The sequence below is a fragment of the Mustela lutreola genome, chromosome 2 (assembly GCF_030435805.1).
Source record: "Mustela lutreola isolate mMusLut2 chromosome 2, mMusLut2.pri, whole genome shotgun sequence".
NCBI classification, from domain to species: Eukaryota; Metazoa; Chordata; class Mammalia; order Carnivora; family Mustelidae; genus Mustela; species Mustela lutreola.
In genome coordinates, this window is record NC_081291.1 from 50,480,288 (window position 1) to 50,502,333 (window position 22,046).

The 22,046-nt window shown below is 38.8% G+C and overlaps 1 non-coding gene and 1 pseudogene across 1 annotated transcript; both read right to left on the reverse strand.

Annotated features, from left to right (window-relative positions):
* Nucleotides 1-472: 472 nt before the first annotated feature.
* On the reverse strand, nucleotides 473-610 carry LOC131826107 (U4 spliceosomal RNA). Its single transcript, XR_009351414.1, has one exon. It is a non-coding gene; the product is annotated as a U4 spliceosomal RNA (small nuclear RNA).
* Nucleotides 611-21,639: 21,029 nt separating this feature from the next.
* Nucleotides 21,640-21,768, reverse strand: LOC131826070 (U2 spliceosomal RNA; annotated as a pseudogene).
* Between the last annotated feature and the right edge of the window lie 278 nt (nucleotides 21,769-22,046).

The window sequence follows — 22,046 nt, forward strand, 5'->3', positions numbered from 1 at the left end:
TTATGGTTTGCCTCCCTGCCTGTTTTTGTCTTATTTTTCCTTCACTTCCCCTATGATTATGTTTTGTTTCTTAATTTATATGTGAGTGATATCATATGGTATCTGTCTTTCATTGACTGACTTATTCTGCTCAGCACAATAATCTCTAATTCCATTCATGTCATTGCAAATGGCAAGATTTTATCCATTTTGATGGCTGAGTAATATTCCATTATATATATATACCACTTCTTCTCTATCCATTCATCTGTCAATGAACATCTGGGTTCTTTCCATAGTTTGGCTAACATGGACATTGTTGCTATAAACATTGGGGTGCATGTGCCCATTTGGATCACTATGTAGTCCAATTGCTGGGTCGTAGGATAGCTCTATTATCAACGTTCTAAGAACTCCATGCTGGTTTCCAGAGTGGCTGCACCAGTTTGCCTTCCCATCAACAGTGTAAGTTCCCCTTTTTCTGCATCCTTGCCAACATCTGTCATTTGCTGACTTGTTAATTTTAGCTATTCTGATTGGTTTGAGGTGGTATCTCATTGTGGTTTTCAATTAGCAATAATTGCGCCTAAGATAAACCTCATTAGCTACAATACTGCCACTGTGCAAAGCTTCATTGTGGTTTTGATTCGTATTTCCTTGATGCCAAGTGATGTTGAGCATTTCTTCATGTGTGTGTTAGCCATTTGTATGCCTTTGGAGAAGTGTCAGTTCATGTCTTCTGCCCATTTTTTTCTTGACTGGATTTTTTTGTTTTGTTTTATTTTCTGGGTGTTGGGTTCGATTAGTTCTTTATAGATTTTGGATACTAGCCCTTTATCTGATGAGACATTTGTAAATACCTTTTCCCATCACAAGGTTATTTTCGTTTGTTGACTATTTCCTTAGCTATGCAAAAGCTTTTTATCTTGATGAATATAATAGCTATCTTAACAGGTGTGATGGGATATCTCATTATGGATTTGATTTGCATTTCCCTGATGATAAATGATACTGAGCACTTTTTCATGTACCTGTTGGCCCTTTGTATGTCCCCTTTTGCAGAAATGTCTATTCAAGTTTTTTTTATTAATGAGATTATTTGGATGTTTTTGCTATTGAGTTATAGGAGTTTCTTACATATTTTCCATATTAACCCCTTATCCGATATATGGTTTGCAGCATTGTTCGTAATATCCAATATACAGAAACAACAAAAATGTTCATCAGTGAATGGAAGAAAAAAGAAAACGCAGTATACACATACAATGGAATACTATCCAGTTGAAAAATAATAATCATGCCACCTACCATCTATCCTTGAATTCTGAAACTTTATTATATCTGGTCTTTTATTAGATTTCCAGTTAATGCTGGGCCTTTCCAAATTGACTCTCTGCTCCTTAAAGATAGATGTTGGTCTGTCTCTATTTTGTTCACCCCACAATGTCAGGATATGGATGAACACTTACAAGGTACTCAGTAAGTACACAGTGGCTCTTAGCTCATGAATCTGTCTGAGGTAGGGAGTTGCGACTTTCTCCATCATCTTTGCCAACTGCACCTGGGGAGCACTTAATTCTGAACTCGATGCCAGCTGAATCTCTAATTAAACTAAATTACTCAGATTCTAACAAGGCCTCCACATACACATGGAGCCATAGAGTCCTCAAGCAATGGGTCTCAGACTGTGTCTCCCAAAGTCCCAGGGTTCACTGCAGAATCTCACAAACTAAGGAGACAGAGAAGCTTGGTGGAGAGCCAAAGGGGAGATTTTAAGTTTTCTCATCTTTCCTTTAAGCCAGGCAGCTGTTCTCTCGGTTCTATACTTTAAGGTTTCAGGTTAAGATTTTAGAGGTATTTTCCACTTTACATAAAAGGGAATTACCCAGATAACAGAGGGAATCAGCGGCTAAAAACAGACATGAGAATGCTACCCATGAGAAAACTATAATGATAATCTCCTTCAAGTGGAATATTTTCTAAGTTTCTATGTGATCTGAGCCTCACTTTCTATGAAAACAACAGTCCCCAGAGCCCTCTCTGTATCATGTATTCTACAATTTGGCTCATTTGGCAGCATTATTACCATTTAAAAAGTATAATTTAATAGTCATCAGTAGTGACTTGCTGAGTATCTCAGTGTGTGGGCCCATGCGTGTGAATTTCCTTATGGGTGTGGGCTTAGGTGTCTCTTCCATACAGGTAATCATCCTGTCATCAAGTCTGTGTACTGCCGCACTTACCCGCAGTAATCACGGCAATATCAGTAATAAGCAGAACACAGAATAGATATTTTGGGGGAAATAGACACATCCAAGACTTTATAAAAATGGAATGATCTCTAGTATTTGCATTTGTTTTTCTGTGTATGTGGTTTCTACTTTCATTGGCAATGCCTTTTTTTTCCCTTGATTATTATTTCTGGTTTTTCGTCACATATAAGTTTATAATACCATTTTTCCATTTCACAGTCTTACGTGCTGAATCACTGAAAACATAAGATTAAACCAGCGAAAGAGAAGAAACCTATTTTAGGAGCTGTAAAACAGGGGATATAGAAGATCTTCTAGGACAAGAGACACTGGTTTTTCCCAAGAAGCGTTGTTATTAATCTAACCATGAAAAGATATTTTCCAGACCTAAATGTTCATAATGGAAAGAAACAGACACACACACAGAGCAACAGATCACTGAGAAAGAAGTTCAGAAATCATGAGGGAAAGTTGGTGAGAAAAAAGCATGAGTCTTAGAGCTTATTTAAAGGAAAAAATTATTTAAAGGAAAAATACTTGGGGCACCTGGATGGCTCAGAGGGTTAAGCCTCTGCCTTCGGCTCAGGTTATGATCTCAGGGTCCTGGGATCGAGTCCCACATCGGGCTCTCTGCTTAGCAGGGAGCCTGCTTCCCCCTCTCTCTCTGCCTGCCTCTCTGCCTACTTGTGATATCTCTCTGTCAAATAAAAAATAAAATCTTAAAAAAAAAATAAAGGAAAAAGACTTGCCCTCACAAACCATTTTTTTTTTCACAAACCATTTTTAACCTCTTTTGGTCCCTATATTTTTGCTACTAAATCTATTGAAGACCCAACAAAGCATTTGTTTATGAGAGCTGTATCTTCTAATATTGACCATATTTGAAATTAAACCTGAAAAACTTAAAGGATATTTATTTGTGGAGCATAACAAATAGCATGGAGGAAATGGGGAGTTAGAGAGGAGAAGGGAGTTGGGGGAAATTGGAAGGGGAGGTGAATCATGAGATACTATGGACTCTGAAAAACAATCTGAGGGGTTTGAAGTGGCGAGGGGTGGGAGGTTGGGGTATCAGGTGGTGGTATTAGAGAGGACACGGATTGCATGGGTGTGGTGAAAAAATAATGAATACTGTTATGCTGAAAATAAATAAATTTAATTTTTAAAAAGGATATTTATTAATTTATTTTAAATAACAATAAACTTATTATATTCATAATGCATTTCTATGAAAATGAAAAAATAAAAAAGGCATTAAATATTCAAGCTTAGGTTGGTAAATATAAATTTTCCAAAATTCTAAAAATGGTTGCCTGGAGCTTCAAACTTGCCATTGGCAACTAATACTCTAGTTGTTTTCTGTTGTTATTGTTGTTGTTGTTGTTGTTGTTTTTGAAATGACAAGCTCACTTCATTCATTTTAGAGAAAATGTCTCTCAAGTGCCCAAAACCAAATACTGTCAGTTGGTCAGTTGGTCTTTCAAGTAAAAATGGTGTTCAGTGAAAAAGTAGGTAATTCTGCTCACAGCTCAAACAACTGCCTAATAAGTATGTTTCCTTAAAATAACCATTATACTATATGTACCTAGTTTGCAATGGAAGTGTGTGTGCCCTGCGTATTTCTTATTTCTTTACACAGAATATAAAAATAATTTTATTTCCTCATCAAGGACAGTCCTATATGAAACTAGCATTTTTTAAATAGTGTAAATGCATGGTTTGAAGAATACAACTCCTCATATGATTTGAACCCATGGCCTTGATTTGTACTGAAGCAACATTATTCTTGTAATAGCAGAGCAAGTGTCAGTAGGAAAAAAATATGGTATCTCAGTATTACCATGAAAATATTTTTGACCTCTAGAACTCCCTGAAAGGGTTTTAGGGACCTCCAGGGCATTACTGTGATGACTACTGTCTTTAATTCTTTCCCTCTTCACTTTCCTCCCTATGCTTGTGAACAAAGCAGGTAGAGGCTTGGAGCCAAATACTAATGGACAACCACAGATAAATATAACCTGTCTCCTGTCCCCACAGATCCTAGTCTCCTTGAAAGCTCTGTCTCCTAGTGATACACTCCCTTTCTTCCCCTACTGCCCTCTGTCATTTGCAACAAAAAATCCCTAACCAAGCAGAGCATTTAAAAGACCCAAACCAGATCCTTCAGATTTGATTTCATTCCATGGATTTTCCATAGCCTATTTAATCTATTATTAATATCTATAACCTATTAGCATTGATCAATTGATCAGTATCCTCATTCCTTTTCTTATGTTCTACAACATGAGTATGTTTATAGTTTGAATTATATCAAATGTCCATTTTTGAGTGTGTCAAAAAATGGTTGAATAACATCAATTTCATGTAGTTCAACCAAATAGCCAAAGTATTATTTTCTATTATTGGAGGGGAAAAAACAAAATACATCAGCTGAAAGAAAACAGACTGTTTCCAAGTGATGGACTTTTACTCCAGTAAGAACAATTTCAGTAAGGTAAAGATCACATGACTGAAAATGTGCCTTTGTTGAAACAAAAAAGTCCCTTTTGGACCATGCTGTTTCTGTTCAAATACTGAGCTCACCTGTTTGTTTTTATGACCCTATATTGTTGAGGAAGATAGATCTCCAATTGCTGGTATCCTTCCAGGTGGACATCTAGCCTCTCTCACACACCATCCCACTCACTCCTCCCCATAAGAAATTTGAGATAAAGAACAGAGCTTTATCTGGAGTCACCCCCTTTCTCTCAGGATGACAAGTTCAATCAACTCCTTCAAACTGTACCTTATACAGGGGCAGGCTCCTGGGTGGGAAGAAGAGGTATGCCGTGTTGATGCAGCATTGTCTTTGGTGGAAAGTTTTATAGTAATCTGGGATTCACAGTAAAGAATTACACCATAAAAAAAAAAAAAAAAGGAATTACGCCATAACCACACACCCAAAGCACTTTCTGACTTCTCAATGTCTAGCTCTAAATTTGGCAGGAAAAGAAAGATTAATTTTTCCTCTTTAGATATCAACATGGTGCTGCTCACATTTATTTGCCTAATCCATAACATAATGCCTGGCACACTGCAGCCACTCAACAAATATTTGAGATACATGTTTGCAAACATTCACTCACTCAACAAATATTTGTTGAGTGAGTGAATGTTTGCAAACATGTATCTTCTTAAGAATGAGACTCTATGGCTTTATCCATGCATGACGGCCAAGGGAAGAAGTTTATATTATATACTAAGGATGTTAAGGGAGTAGGAAATTATTGAAGGTTTTAAGCAGGAGGATACATGAGCAAACTCACGTTTAAAGTGTTAATTAAATAATCACAAAGACAAATGGGAAATTGTTTCTGGTGGAGATCCAGACAAGGGCAGGTGGTGGTTAGTGGGGGAGGAGGATGTCATATGGGTCTGTTTCCACCTCATTACTTTCATGGTCTTCTTTGCAGAAATGAGATGGGGAGATTTGCATCCTGCTTGATCTCTGTAGGTGGTTGATGTTACTTTTGTGACACCTGCTTCACAATATCTGGTTGTTTGTCCTTGATACAATGAGGCTTCTCTGGGGCTTATGACAATGATGTCAATTATTTTTCCCAGAGGGAAAATAAAATTGACTGTAGAATCTTATTGATGAGTTTTGGCTATCTGCTTCTCGGAGATAAAAAGCTTTCCACACATTATATGACTGGCAATTTAAACACTTTTTCATAGTCATTGTGGTCTAGTGATCATGGATGTCATCTGGGGACAAACCATTTATTTGTCTTTGCCTTCTGCCTCAGAACAGCTCTATAAACAGACTGATGGAATATTCCAGATCTGGAAAGGGGTCTTGAAGACCTACTGTAAGATTTTAAAGGTAACTTTACTTCTTGCCACCCTTAACTGCAGAATAGGTCTATGGTCTCTTTACCATTTTTAGTAAAGGCCACATCATCTACAACATGGAAAGAAGAAGTGGGTATCAGCCTACCCAACTAAATCCCAGCTGGGTTAATCTTGACTGTAGGGTGACAGAGGTTGGCAAATCCCATCTTTGCATCCAAATTGTAAGAAAAACTTGAAAATGGAATTAAAGCCAATAGTGACCATGAGTAAATGAAAATAGGTTTGACATCCTCACAAACTGATGGAGCTATCATACAAAACGGTGAAGAGGAAGCACAACAGCTATTGATACTGTTTTCCCTCACAGTCCCCAAGACTTCAAACTTGTATTCCTGATGAAAATTGATAGGGTTTAGATCACGCTGCCAGTAAACACAACACAAGTGAAACCACACCATCTTTCCAATCTCCAGCATAACAGAACTAAGTATTCTCTTTTACCAGGGCCATATTCAGCAGAGAAATGTTTGCTTACAACTCCAGTTGTTCAATTTTTTGCATGGATAAGCCATAGAATCTAATTCTTAAGAAGCTAAACACTTGCAAACACTATTCATTCAATAAATATTTATTGAATTGATCTTATGTGCCAGGCATTATGCTATAGATTAAGTAGATAAATATTCACAAAGCACATACAGTCTGTGACCTCAGAATTACATATAATTCAAGCATGTGCAGAAAATTGCCTATAGAATATAGATGTCACAAGAGCAATTTAACCTATCCAATTACACAGATGAGAAAACTGAGACCTAGGGAGTTATTTTCCTAGCATCACACAGTAATAAACAAGAGCATTGGAGATGATAATAAGCACCATTAATCTTTACTGAGTACTAACTATGTGCCAAGTACCTGGTAAGTAAGTTCTTCACTTGGGCTATTTTCATGAATTTTTATACAATTTTTCTCAAATAAAAAGAGTGAGGTATAAGTTCATAGAGTAAGGTTTATCTAGGCAGGGTGACTTGAAAGAAAGTGCTCCTAGTTACTGTCACACTGCTAACATGTGTCATCTCAGTGACACATGCACTTATCACCACCTAAAGTCCAACACCTGCTAATATCCACAAAACTAAGGGAATTTAGCCAATGTATAAAGAAATGGTGATACAGAAACCATCTACTTGCTTGCATTAAAGCCATGAATGACTATGAAAAATAAAAATTTTTGGTTTAAGGTTTCCAAAATATGTCTGAAATTTTGGTCATTGGTATATCAAGTTTTCCTGTAGGAATTATACATGATGCTAGAAAATGATTATTTTTAACAACAGAGGATGAAACCAAAAGCTAACTTTCTGTAAAGGTGAATGTCCTTCATTTTACCAGACAGCTCCCCAAGAGGGCCCTTGAAATGTTATGACTTTCAGGTCCCTCAAAACTTACATTTATTAGTACTTTAGCCAATATAGAAATGTGCCCTAAGAGAGTTAATTCTGGCTTTGAATTTCTAACTATAAGGCTTTGGGTAATTTATCTATTAGAAGCCTTTTTTCATATCTACTAAATGGAAATAAATGGAAATAATCATTCTTGACATCATAGGATTATTGGGAGAACAAGAGTGGGCATGTTCATATAACAAGAAAGACCAATGGTACATGTTGCCTCTTATACCTGTTTCCCTGAGAATGGATTTTATCTATAATAACAACACCTCAAGGTACAGTGGCTAAAATGAACAAGGGTCCATCTTTCCCATCTGATAAGAAGTCCAGAAAGAGTCTCAGAAATGTCATTGGGATCCAGTCTCATTGAATCTTTCTCTTTAGCCTTCCTTGGTGTGGACTCCATCTTGACAGCTTCAGAACGGCTCTCTATCCCAGACATTATGTTTGCATACCAAGAAGAAAAAAGAAGGGAACATGAGGTATGCCCACTGAATTCATCTCCTTGTAACAGGAAAATACTATTTCCAGGAAGTCCACTGTGTAGGGAGAGAGTTAATTTATAGTTTGCAGTGATAATTCCATTCCTATCCCATGGTTGGCTAGAACCATGCCAGGAACCATGGTACTGGTCCTTGAACAAGGAAGGGATGAAACACATTAACTAGTGCTTTACAATATTATGCTTAAAGTCCAGAATCCCCAGGAGGCAAGGTATACCAGCTTCTCTACACTGTTCATTGAAAATGTGTAGACTGATAGGCTGCAGCTGGTTTACCTGGTTTTATAGCCTAGTTGTTGTTACTTGATCAGTATTGTATAAAAAATTTCCTCAGTAAACTTGTGCCCCAGGTTCCCTAAGAACGGGCTATCTCAAAAGCATAAGGGTAGTTTATGATCTGGTGAGGAGGTACTCCTCTGAAACTGAGAAGCTGTGCCTAGATATTTCAAACCTTCTTGATATTTACCTATGCTTTCTTTATCTTTCTATATTGTATCTTAAGCCTTCATTTAATATATATATATATATATATGTATCTTTACATATATAAACAGATGTATCTTTAAATATATAATCTATTTTATATATAGAATAGATATATAGAGATAGATCTCTGTAACAAGAAAATATATATATGTGTATATGATTTGTATTTACATATAGGATCTGTATGTATGGTATACACACATGCATACACACACACACACACACACACACACTTGTGAGTTGTTTTAATTATTCAACCCTGTGTAAATGTTGCAACCAACCAGTTATATCTCACTGATAATCAAATCCCATAGCAATCTCAGTTCTAGGGGATCTGGGGTGGAGACAATTTTTAACTAGTAGCATCTCTTAAACAAAACTGGAGTTCTGTACACATGAAAGAGAAAGGCATTTATCTAGTACAGGGTTCTCAAACTTCAGCTAACATCAGAATTACAGATTGTCAGGCCCCAACCCCAGAGTTTGATTCAGTGGGTCTGGGATGGGGCCTGAGAATTTACATTCTTAACAGCTTCCCAGGTGATGCTGTTTCTGCTGGTCCAGGGATTACACTTTGAAAACCATTTGCCTAGCAGAATGAAAAAGGGTAGGATTAGCTTTGCTTCATGTTTGACAGCTTCTACTAGGTTGATTTTATGGTCCAAGCAAAGCAGAAAATAAATGAAGAAACCAATATCAAGCCTGGACAGGGCTTATTTCTATCTTCCTGGGGAAAATGCCACATAAATATCAATCCATTTCATTGGCTTTATTTGGTCTGGGGACCAGAAGGGTACTAATGAAGAGAGTGGCTATTTGGCCAAGGATTTTTAAACCCATCTCAGCAGTGAAGAGTGAGCCATTTGTGCCAACTGCCATAGAAGAAACACTGAGGAAATAGGACAGATGAATCCTAGGGACAGCCAGTTCTGAAATGTTATTTTCTACTGCAAAAATATGACCAAAGAGACCATGCATTCCAGAAGCTGCCAAGCAGAAGCAACAGGAAAGAGAGGAGAAAAGCTGAGAACTGATGCCCACAGCTTTGTATTTTAGGTCTTCATTTACTTCGGCATAAGGTTTGTGTTCTGGCTGTCATGGGAAGGAAATCCGGGGCTTTCCGACAAGCCAGTGGACCTACCCTGACTTCACTTGAGAAATGCCAGACCTATCTCTTCCCTCCTAAATTCTAAGGACCCATTTCCTTAAATCTTGCTTGATAAAGGTCCATGATTCCTTATCCACAATTCTAGAATCCAAACTTTCTGACAACCAAGAGTTTGTAATCTGTTTGTGGTAAAACCTGACCTGATTACATTTGGCAGCAAAGCCTGAGGTGAACTCACATAAAACTATTCGTAGTCTTTAAATTTCTTACTTGGTGTGAACAGCTTTACATTTCACTGTAGAAAAATGAACACACTTGATTGTAAAGCTCTGCCCAGACATGCTGGGGAGATTTTACATAATCAGTGAAATATACATCATGTTACCTTTCAAAAGAAGAAAAATTCCAAACTCCAAAATGTCCCAGGAGCTTTTAATATGGTATTGTGGACCTGACCTTTACTTTGCCTATTCATTCTGGTTCCCATTTTTTGATGAATCTTTCTGTCACAGCCTTGCCCAGATCTCTTTCTCCTGGGGCAATTTTCCAATACATCCAGATGTTCGTGAATTCCCTAGCAACTGGAGACGTGACGCCACTAGTCCGTGGCTGAATCCTATTTTGAACTCAGCAGGGAGCTTTGCTCAAAAAGTCCCTTCTCAGTAGTCTGAAACTCAGGAGAGAAAGTCTGAATCTCCTGACTTGACTGCTTACTTTGGGAAAATCAACTTAATCATTTAAGTCTTCCATTCCTTTCCTTAGGCCACGTTACTGGCAGTATTTTTATATACAAAGGGAAGAAACCACAGCTCAGAAAAATTAATCAACTTCCTATAACACTATCCCAACATGGTTCTAAGACATAATACTGTAAGTAGCTTGAGGGAAGAAACAGACTGTACATCTTCTGTACAGAATAGGCTGCATAATTTGCAAAGCCCTGGGAAAACAAAAGTGCAGGATTCCTTATCCAAAATACACTAAGAATTTCCAGATGGTAATGTTAGAGCTCTAAATCAAACACCAGGTGTTTTAAGTGAGAGGTTGTGCACAGGTGCACAAGTCGCTTGCTCTTGAAGCCGGCACTGCTTCTATATTCTCCATAGCACCTAATAGAGGATGACTTAATGAAATAATGTTTTAATTGAATGCCATCAGTGACAATCAATGGGAGGTAATGCCGAAAAACAACATTCACAAAGTATTACAAAGCTGACTTCACAATATTCCTACTTTAGTACTATCCATTAGACGGTCTGCTTAACTTGCAAACTGCTTTTTTATGCGTTGAAACAACACTTCTGTAGCAGGCATATTGCCCAGGAGATGGCAACACTGCTTAAAACCTATTGGTACTCAAAGTAATTTATTATCCTTAAAGCTTTTCCTTCTTTTTATACACCAAGCTATAACCTCTTCCAGAAACCATTACCCAACACTTTCTCAAAACACTTCCTTTTGGTTGCATTGTGGATGTGATGGCATGTCCATTTGTCATGGTGAGTTTATAAACATCCAACTTTTCTTCACTGAATATTCAACTTACTCAAATACTGCCCGCTCATGACATAAAAAGCAAGCTAAACAGCCAGGAAGGCCAGAGTCTACACAATCATACCTAATTGGTAGAAAAGGTTGGTTTCGTTATGAATAAGCCAGTAATGTTCAATTACCTGTACAAAGGAAAGGGAGCAGAAGTATTTAAAATCTAAAATAATGCATAATTCAAAAACCTCTTTTGTGACTGTAACGTTGTCTTTTTTTCTATATTCTCATCAACTATGCTTTGCGTATGGTGCATGAAGAGCTCTATCTACACAAATATACAGGCGGTTGAGTTGGAATAAGCCAAAGTCTTGTCTAGTGTCCCCTTTTGGTGACCTTGTGCAGAAAGGACAGAAAGATGCTCAAGCTCTGGGAAATCTTAAATATGAATAGTCCCTGCTTCCTCACATCATGGAGGGAGAATCTGAAGTTCAAAGAGACTACTTCCTGTGTTCCTATCCATACTGGAAACTGGAATCAGATTCTTGTCTCCCCTGTTCTCCTCAAACTCGCCATCTACTGTGCTGGCCTAGGTACCCTATCGAACATAGAGCTGAGCTGTCAAGGAAACTGCTGAAAGCAGATCAGGCATCATGGTATTTTGCCTTTTGAAGTGTCCAGAAAAGAAGATTCTAAGAGTGGCAGGCATTAAGTGTAACAAGGTCAAGCTATTTACTGAATCGTTAAATAGCAGCACTCCCTAGCTAAACAGCACTCTGTCAGGCACTGAAGGAGTTAACAACAACAGACAACTAGATGATAGTATAGTCTGCTTCCTCATGAAAGGAGTCAACAACCAATTTGGGAGACAACAGTGGGTTCTCACTAGACCCTAAGTTCCTCTGGAGCAAGTTCTGCCTATGTGCCTGGTTTTTGTTCTGTTTCATTTTGTTTGCTTTCTTACATGCGACAAATATCACTGGCCTGGTTGTGCAATGGGAAAGAGACCCAGCCCACCGACCACATCGTCCTAACACTATGCCTCCACCTTGTTGAGGGAAAAAAGACAACAAAGGGATCCCAAGTCAGGACCACAGTGCCAAAACCCTCAATAAGTGATCTGGTACTCCAAGGTGTGGACCTTGTGATGATCAGGCAGTTGCTGGGGGACACATCACAACGTAGGATGGAGGAGGTCTCAGGTGCCTGGAACAGCATGGTCCAACAGGTATGCCATAGCTGTTGACCAGGTCATCCATCCTAATGCTCTGCTCAAGAGGGGAGAAGTTGAGACCCAAGATGGTTCCATCCTTACACCCCACCATGTGCTTCTGCCCCCTCAGGTGGGCTGCAGCCACTGTTGGCCATTGGTTGTACCCACTAGCACCCAGTTCTCTGGGGCACTAAGGGATAGGCTCATTATCTGAGACTCAAATTGGTATTCCTGGACTCCAGTGGTCCTTAGGTCCCACCCCTACCGGCAGGTACCCAGACCCCTGCTCCACACCCTGTTCAGATGTTCTGGTCTTTAACAGCAATGCTTTTGCCTCCATTTAGGTGGCTCAGCAGGTCCCTGACAAATCTGTTGTCCCACAGCTCCTGGATCCTGACTCTGCCATCAATGAAGCCAATGAAGGTCAAGTTGTCTTCAGGGTAGAAGGCCAGGGCCTGGCAGGTGAGAACTGTACAGGGTAGCTCATCTGTCCCATGCAGGGAGGGCACTGTCAGGTCCCACACACTTAAACCAGGCAGGTTGTGGCCACCCATCAGCAGGGTTAGGCTGTTTGAGGACAGCAGGCAGGTGTGTAAGTAGGCCAAATAGGTCTGTACACACAGGTTGTTCTTGTCCTATACAAGGATACTTGTCCTATACCACCTGGCTAACCAGACTCCACACTTTGACACCACCCTTGTCAGAGGTGAATGTATGTCATGTGAAGCTGCTGACAGCCATGGCCAGCACCAGTTCCCTGTGCTTTAGCATCTATATGTTCTCCATTCCATGTGGGATGGCCAACTTCTTTGATTGTCAGGGCAAGACATCTGGTCTTTTCCACATATCCCCAAAGTCCTCAGGGTCCCAGCATATGGGCTTCAGAAATGGATAGCTTCTCATAGCAGGCTTCTAGGCCACATAGGAGAGCATCTTCTCTGCTTTGGTACCTGGTTCTGTTCCCCTTTCTTAGGAACCCTCGAGTTGGGGGTGGGGGGTAGCACAGGTGGGATTAGAACCCAAGTGTTTTTGGTACATGGCTCCAGTCCCAAGTAACATGGTCCTGGGTCCTGGCTCTCCAGGCTTGGTGCCTGTTCTGTCATCTTGTGCTGTGGTTGGTCCACCTTCTTGAGGGTCCCAGCAAAGATCTGCCAGAGTTGTTCAGTTAGAATATCCTGCCAATAATGGGGCTCAGATTCCTAAGAAGGCTGCATGTCCAACTGGTATACTGGGACAGTGTCTGCTCCAGAGGGCTGCTTGTTCCTGTCTGATGACCTGTGGCCATGACATCTTTGAAGTGTGGTCCCTGAAGACTGGAGGGCTATGGGGTCTTGGACACTGGGGATGGGGAAGCCTCCGATCTGGCTGATCCTCAGGAATCCTGGTAAGCAGTCTCAACCAGAGGAGACTTGGCTCACCTGGTACTTCCTGGGCTGGAAGCCTAAAGGTCAGCTCCAGGTCTCCATTGTCCACAGGAAGCTTTCCGCCTGCTTGTGATGTTCCTGAAGACTCTGCTGGATCTTCTGGAGTATGTAGTACATGCTCTCCATCTGCACCATCAGATAAAGGAAGAACCTGGGGAACTGCTGTCAGAGCTGATCCAGGACACCCCAATAGTTCAGTTCAGGATGAGCCCAAGTTCCTGGGGCCTCATCCTTTGAGGGCACTCCTAGGGGCTGAGATGGCCCCAACAGGTCATCTTCAGGCAGTAGTCACAAGGGCTTTCTACAAGGACTCTCCTTTAGGATGGAGGCCCAGGACAGCAAGGTGGAAACTGTGAAGGGTCAGCCAAGTTCAGGCTGAGAATGAACACTCCTGTGCAGTCTATGGGCCTTTCATCACTGTGCAGCCAAAGCAATCCTTCTAAAAGGGAAGTCTTCATAGGCTTCCTCTGCTCTTAGAATAAGTGCCAAATTTTTAATGCTGTCTTTGAGGTATGGCACAGTATGAGCTAGGGGTCAAAAAACTTCTGTGTAAAGGGCCAGAGAATAAACATTTTCAGTGTTGCCAGCCAACCAATCTCTGTGGCAACCTCTCCATTCCATCACTGCAGCAAGAAAACAGCCACAGACACTTAGTTAATGGACAGGCAAAATAGAAGTCCAATAAAACTCTCTGTTTAAACACAGGCAGTGGGAGGATCCAGCCTGATTTCCACAGTTTGTAGACTCTTGGATTATGCCTCTGAACTTCATGCCTATTAGTCACATGAGCATCTTGTTAAATACAGATTTTAATACATTTGCTTGGGGTAGAGACTTAGATTTTATATTTTTAACAAGTTTGCAGGTGATGCTGGTGCTGCAGATATAGAGAATAGGGACTCTACCTTTTTAGCCTCAGCTCACACCTTCCCTTCACTTTCCATGATGGTACACATAGGACCTGTCAGCTCCTCCTTCCTATCATGTTTTCTCTGCTCCAGGGCCTCTGTGCACACTGTCTTTGGGCTGACTTGTTCTCTTTTTCCTTAATCTATTCACTTAAATTCCATCTCAGATGCCCCCTTCCACAGGAAAGATGCTCCACAGGAGATCAAACATATCCCCATATGCCCTCATTGGTCCAGATACTCTCCACTATCACATTTGCCCTTTTACATTTGTTTGTGTCATTGCTGATTAAGGGCCATCTCCTCCACTGGAATGTAAACTGCTTGAGAAGAGACAATATGCCAGTTTGTTTCTTTTACACCATGTCCCTAGCACAGTTTTCTGTATTCATTGTTACTCCATATTGAAAAAAAATCAATGAAACAATTAATCAATCCCCATTGTCTAGAATGACCCATAATAGACAGGGGCTCAGTTAATACTGTTGGGTAACTTTTAGAAAGTTTTGGAATTCACAAGATTTTTACATTTTGGAAGGTTTGTTTCATTTTGTTTTGTTTTAGGCCCTTTACTGTTCCCCTTCCCTTCCTTCTGTTCTCTACTCATCTCTCTCAAAATCAATCATGCCCAACAGAACTTTCTACAATGATGAGACTGTTCTATGCTGTCCAATATGGCAACCAGCTGTGCTACTGGGTATCTGAAATGTGCTGGTACAACTGAACTGTAATTGTATTTTATTTTAATTTAAATTTGAATGTGAATGGACACATATGCTTATGATTACTATATTGGACAGCACAACTCTAGACTTTTTTGGAGTGATTATTATAAAACCAATGGCCATCACTATGATGACATTTACTAAATCATTTAGAATGAATCACCAAGAGTGCAAGAAATACCTTGTTTTGGAATGCATTGTATTGTTCCGAGTCTGGCACCAATTCAAGCATGCTCTCAGCTTGTAATAGATCTGAGTGGCACATTTCTAGGACTTCCCAGTCCCCACATACATTCTTTGTGAAAATCTGAGAATGCTCTTCCTCCTCTTACTTATTTACACAATCACATCTATTCTTTTTTGGTGGGGGGAATAACTTGAATGTGGGTTTTATCATGCTTTTTGAGATATAATTCACAGCACAAAATTCACACCTTCAAAGTATATAATTCATTTAGTACCTTGATGACATTGTACAATCATCACCACTAATTCCAGAATAAGCACCAAAAAGAAATCCCATTCCTACTAGCAGTCCCTTCTTTCCTTCCTCCCTCCCTTTATTCCTTCTTTCCTTCCTTTACTCCTTTCCTTTCATTCCCTGCCTTTTTTTCCTTCCTTCCCTCCTTCCTTCCTGCCTTCTCCTGAAGCCCTGTCATCCACTATTGAACTGACTAGTTCCTCGGATTTGTCCATTCTGGACACTTCATATAAATGGGATCATATAATATGTGGCCTTTTTTGGTTAGCTACTTTCACTTAGCATGAGGTTTTAAAGTTCATGGAGGCTATAGCCTGTATCTGTACTTTCTTATTTTTATAGCTTTTAAAAGCACACCACAATTTCATCATCCATTAATTATTAGGCACTGGGGTCATTTCCATGTTTAGACTATTATGAATAATATTACAATTAACTTCCATGTTTGGAAGTTTCACTTGTACCTATGTTCATTTATCTTAGAGATATACCAATGAGTAGAATTTCTGGGTCAAATGATAGCTCCTTGGAACTGCCAAATTGATTTCTAAAGTGGCTGTACTGCTTTCCCTCTCGAACAGCAAAAAGATGGTTCCCATTTCTCCACACCCTCACTAACATTTGCTATTATTGTCTGCTATTTTTAAAGAGACTTCATTTATTTTTGAGAGAGAGAGAGAGAAGGAGTTGGAGGAGAGGCAGAGCAAGAAGTAGACTCCTTGCTGAGCAGGAAGCTGGATGTGGACGGGACGCCATCCCAGGACCCTAGGATCATGACCTAAGCCAAAGGCACACAACCTACTGAGCCACTGAGGTACTCCATGTCTTTATCACAGCAATCTTAGTGCATGTGAAGTGGTACTCAATTGAAACTTCAATTTGGAATACACCAAAAACTAATGATGCCAAACATTGTTCATGTGCTTATTGACTACTTTAGAGAAATAGCTATTCAAATATTTCCCCCATTTTTTTTTTTTTTTTTTTTTTTTTTTTTAGAGAGAGAGAGATCACAAGTACACAGAGAGGCAGGCAGAGAGGTAGGCAGAGAGAGAGGGGGAAGCAGGCTCCCCGCCGAGCAGAGAGCCAGACGCTGGGCTCGATCCCAGGACCCTGAGATCATGACCCGAACCGAAGGCAAAGGCCTTAACCCACTTGAGCCACCCAGGCACCCCCCCCAATTTTTAATTAGGCTTTTGTCTTTCAAATTGTGAGAGTTCTTCATATATTCTGGATATAGTCCATTAAAAGATACATAACTTGCAAATACCTTCTCCCTTTCTGCAAGATGCCTTTATACGCTCTTCACAGTATCCTTCTAATTTTAATGAAATCTGACTTATATATTTTTCCCTTTTGTTGCTTTTGCTTTGGAGGTCATATTTGCCAAACCATTGCCTAATCAGGGGTCATAAGTATTCATTTATACTTGCTTCCTTGTAAGAGTTTTTTTTTCATTTTAGCTCTTACCTTTAGGTCTTTGATCCACTTTGAGCTCTTTTTTTCCTTTTTTATTATGTTAATTTTTATTAATGGCATGAGGTAGGGATCCATCTTCTTTCTTTCTTTCTTTCTTTTTTTTAAAGATTTTATTTATTTATTTGACAGCCGGAGATCACAAGTAGGCAGAGAGGCAGGCAGAGAGAGAGAGAGGAGGAAGCAGGCTCCCTGCGGAGCAGAGAGCCCAATGCGGGACTCGATCCCAGGATCCTGGGATCATGATCTGAGCTAAAGGCAGAGGCTTAACCCACTGAGACACCCAGGTGCCCCCCATCTTCTTTCTTTTACACATGGACATCCATTTGTCCCGCACCGTTTGTTGAAAAGACCACACTTTTGCCCCATAAATCATATGGTATCCCTTTATTTCTTTTTCTTTTACTTGTCTAATTGCTCTGGCTAGAACCTCCAGTGCAGTGCTGAAAAAAAGTTGATGACAGTGGACTTCCTTGCTGTTTTCTTGATCTTGGAGGGACATTTCAGTTTTTTACACTTAAGTAGGATGTTATCTATTGTGGATTACCTTTATCATCTTGAGGTACTTCCCTTCTATTCATGGTTTGATGAAAGTGTTTTGCATCACAAAACGGTTTTGTAAAATGGTTTTTCTGCATCTATTTGTATAATCAAATTAGTTTTTTCTCTTCATTCTATTAATGTTGTATATTACACTGATTGATTTTTTTACATTAACCAGGACTTGCATAGCTGTGGGATAAATCCCACTTGATCCTGGCATATAATCCTCTTTGTATGTTGTTGGATGTGGTTCACTGGTATTTTTTAAAGGATTTTCATTTCTATATTAATAAAGTGTACTTTTTTCTTTTTCATTCATAGCAAAGTATTTTCTAATTTCTTTTGTGATTTCTTTGACTCACTGGTTATTTAGGAAAGTGATATTTCATTTCCACATATTTGGGAATTTCCCAAATATCCTCCTGTTGCTTATTTTCTATTTCATTCCATTGTTGTCAGGGAACAACATATTTTGTATGACTTCAACTCTTTTAAATGTATTGAGACTTGTTTTATGGCCTAATAGTTGTCTACTTTGGAGAATGTTCCCAATGCACTTGAGAATACATATTGTGCAGTTACTGAGGGAAGAGCACTGGGGATGCAGGTTAGGTATAGTTTGTTTAGTGTCGGTAAGGTCTTCTCTTTCCTTGTTCATCCTAGACCCAGGTGTTTCAGTTATTATATAAAATAGAGCATTGATGTTTCCAACTACTAAAGTTGAATTGGTTGATTTCCCTTCAATTCTATTAGATCTGTTTCATGCATTCAGGACTGTATTGTTTTGTTTAAAGATGTTTATAACTATTATATCATCTCAGTGAAATTAGCATTTTATTATTACAAAGTGTCTCTCTGTGTGTCTAGTAACGAGTTTTGTCATAAAGTACAATTTTGTCTATTATTAGTAGAGCCACTCCAGATTGTGGGGTTACTTTTTATGGTATATCTTTTTTCTATTCTTTTACTTTCAACCTATTTGTGCCTTTGAATAAAAACTGTATCTTTTTAGACAGCATTTAGTTGAATTGATTTTTCCAGTTTTACTGATAATAATTGACATACATCAGGACGCCTGGGTAGCTCAATCGTTAAGCATCTGCCTTCAGCTCAGATCATGATCCCAGGGTCCTGGGATCAAGACCCACAATGGGCACCTGCTCTGTGGGAAGCCTGCTTCTCTCTCCCCCACTCTCCCTACTTGTGTTCCCTCTCTCGCTGTGTCTTTCTCTGGCAAATAAATAAAATCTTTAAAAAAAAATTGACATACATCACTATGTAAATTTAACATACACAGCATTATAGTTTGATTACCATAGATTATAAAATGATTACCACCAAAGGTTTATTTAACATCCACCATCATATAGACACAATTTTTTAAAAAGAAAAAAAAAATGAAGCAGCTCATGTGTCCATTGATAGATGAATGCATAAAAAAAATTGTGTGTGTGTGTGTCTGTATTTGTGTGTGTGTGTGATGGAATATTATTTGGCCATCAAAAGGAATGAAACCTTGACATTTACAATGATGCAGATGAAGCTAAAAAGTATAATGTTAAGCAAAATAAGCCAGTCAGAGAACTACAAATACCATATGATTTAACTCATATATGGGATTAAAGAAACAGAACAAACAAGCAAAGGAAAGAAGACAGAGACATAAACAAAATCACACTCTTAATTATAGAGAACAAACTGATGGTTACTAGAGGGAGATGGGGGAAGATGGGTAATACAGGTGACAGGATTAAGGAGTACACTTGTGATGAGCACTGGGTAATGTATGTGGTAGTTGAATCACTATATTATACACCTAAAACTAATATAACACTGTATATTAACTATACTGGAATTAAAATAAAATTTAAGAAATACCAAAAATAGTTCTTCTTGGATGAGAACTCAGGAATTACTTTCTTAACAACTTTCCTATGTATCCTATAGCACTGTCAGCTACAGTCATTATGTTGTGCATTAAATCCTAATACTTATTTATCTTATAATAGCAAGTTTGTATCTTTTGACCACCTTCATCCAATGCCCACCCTTCCACTTCCTGACTCCAGTAATCATAAATCTGACTTCTGCTATAAATTATTTAGTAGTATTTTTTTATTAGATTCCACATATAAGTGATATTATATAATAGTTGTCTCTGACTTATTTTACTTAACATAACACCATCAAGTTCCAGCCATGTTGTTGCAAACAGGATTTCCACATCTTTACAGCTGAATAATATTTTATTGTCCATACATTGCACACCTTCTTTATTTATTAATTAACTAATGGACACTCAGTTGTTTCCACGTTTGGTATTATAAACAATGATGCTGTGAACATGAGAGTGTGGCTATCTTTTCAAGTTAGTGTTTTTGTTTCTGTTGGATATGTACCCAGAATTCAAATTACTAGATTATATGGTAATATTATTTTTAATTTTTTGAAGAATCTCCAACTGTTTTCCAAAGTAGCTGCCCCAATTTATGATTCCACCAACAGTACACAAGTGTTCCCCATTTTCTCTACATCCACGCCAGTATCTTTTATCTTTTTGTTTCTAACAGGTATGAGGTGATCTATCACTGTGGTTTTAATTTTAACTTCCCTAATCACTAGGGATGTTGAGCATCTTTTCATGAACCAGGGAACGATTCATTACCTCTTTGGAAAAGATACATTTTTAAAATTTTACTTAAATTCAATTAACCAACATATAGTACACCATTAGTTTTAGATATAGTGTTCAATAATTTATCAGTTGCTTATAATACCCAGTGTTCAATACATCATGTGCCTTCCTTAATGCCCATCACTCAATTACCCCATCACCTACCCACCACCCATCTAGCAACCCTCAGTTTGTTTCCTATAGTTGAGTCTCTCCTGATTTGTCTCCCTTCACTCTCTTTCCCTATGATCCTCTGCACTGTTTCTTATATTCCACATATAAGTGAAACTACATGGTAATTGTATTTCTCTGGTTTACATATTTCACTCAGCATAATACCCTCCAGTTCCATCCACGTTGATGTAAATGGTTAAGTATTCATCCTTTCTTATAGTTGAGTAATATATATATATATATATATATATATATATATATATATATATATATGATCTTCTTTTTTTTTTAAGATTTTATTTATTTGACAGACCAAGATCACAAGTACAGAGAGAAAGGAGGAAGCAGGCTCCCTGCCGAGCAGAGAGCCTGATGCAGGGCTCAATCCCAGGACCCTGAGATCATGACCCGAGGCTTTAACCCACCGAGCGACCCAGGCACCCCTATACCAGATCTTCTTTAGCCATTCATCTATCAATGGACATGTTGGCTCTTTCCATGGTTTAGCTATTGTGGACATTGCTACTTTGAACACTGGGGGGCATGTGCCCCTTCAGATCACTACATTTGTATCTTTGGGGTAAATACCCAGTAGTGCAATTGCTGGGTCATAGGTAGCTCTATTTTTAACTTCTTGAGGAAACTCCATACTGTTTTCCAGAGTGGATGTACCAGCTTACATCCCCACCAACAGTTTAAGATGCTTCCCCTTTCTCCAGAACTTCACCAACACTTGTTTTTTCTTGTCTTGTTAGTTTTAACCATTCTGACTGGTGTGAGGTGGTTTATTATTGTGGTTTTGATTTGTATTTCCCTGATGCTAAGTGATGTGGAACATTTTATCCATGTGTCTGTTGGCCATTTTATATGTCTTCTTCGGACAAATGTCTACTCAACCTTGGACACAGCAACTTCTTGCTAGATAGGTATCCAATGGTAAGGGAAACATGAACTATTTGGACTTCATCAAGATAAAAAGCAAAATTAACACAGCAATATTAACAGTCAACAAAACTACACTTGATCTTAGCCAAAAGGCCAAGAAGCGATCACACTCAACAAAGCTAAAAGGCAACCTACACAATGGGAGAAGATATTTGCAAATGACATATGAGATAAAGGACTCATATCCAAGATCTATAAAGAACTTACCAAACTCAACACCCCAAAAACAAATAATCCAGTCAAGAAATGGGCAGAAGACATGAACAGACCTTTTTCCAAAGAAGACATACAAATGGAAAAACTCATTTTTGATTGGATTATTTGGGCTTTTTCTATGTGCTATTGAGTTATAGGAATTCTTTATATATTTTGGATATTAACCC